This window comes from Lottia gigantea, assembly GCF_000327385.1.
Source record: "Lottia gigantea unplaced genomic scaffold LOTGIsca_52, whole genome shotgun sequence".
Lineage (NCBI taxonomy): Eukaryota > Metazoa > Mollusca > Gastropoda > Lottiidae > Lottia > Lottia gigantea.
This window is the reverse complement of record NW_008709781.1, coordinates 171,416-172,178: the sequence shown is the minus strand read 5'-3', so window position 1 is coordinate 172,178 and position 763 is coordinate 171,416.

The following is a 763-nucleotide window of genomic DNA, read 5'->3' as shown; positions in this document are numbered from 1 at the left end:
CATACTGTAAGTTTATGTGATATCCAATAGTGCATTTTGAAAATTAAAAATATTTTCAATTGTTATGAATCACTAATATGGGATTATCAGATAACTATAATTTACTAATAAAACAAAATCAAACCATGGCAAAATATATCAGACAATCTTCAGTGATGGTCAGCAACCCTGCCTCACAATTAGTGGGCGATCTGGGACACCTACCCATCAGAAATTACAACATTTGAGATAAAATAACAAGACTTACATGTGTGTTATACAATGGCGAATTTTTATAGCTGTCTATAATGGCTTGATGTGTGGAATTTACCATCAATCTATTGGAGACATCTTGGAATGTTTCACCATAATCATTAGAAATTAACAGACTACTAGCTGCTGATAGATTTCTGCCTGTTTCTTTAGCAAGGGCTATAATTACATCACTATCATTCATTGCCCAATGAACAATCAATGTGGACAGGCTGGTATTCAACTTAGCCTGTAAAAAATATAATTTAAATAATATTCACCCTGCAGTTACTGTTTCAAAATTTCAATTGTATAGTAACTCAAACAAGACACAACTTCATTTTATTATATATACCAGTATGTTTAAGTTCACTTAAAGGAATACTACCTCTTAGAACAAACATAAAAATTTTAAAAAATCAGACTATTTAGGGATAAAATTATGACACCAGGTAGGTCTCAAGAAAAAATGAGTCTTCATTTTAAATTTTAAATGCAGATAATTCTAGACACACATTGATTTGAAGGCTCA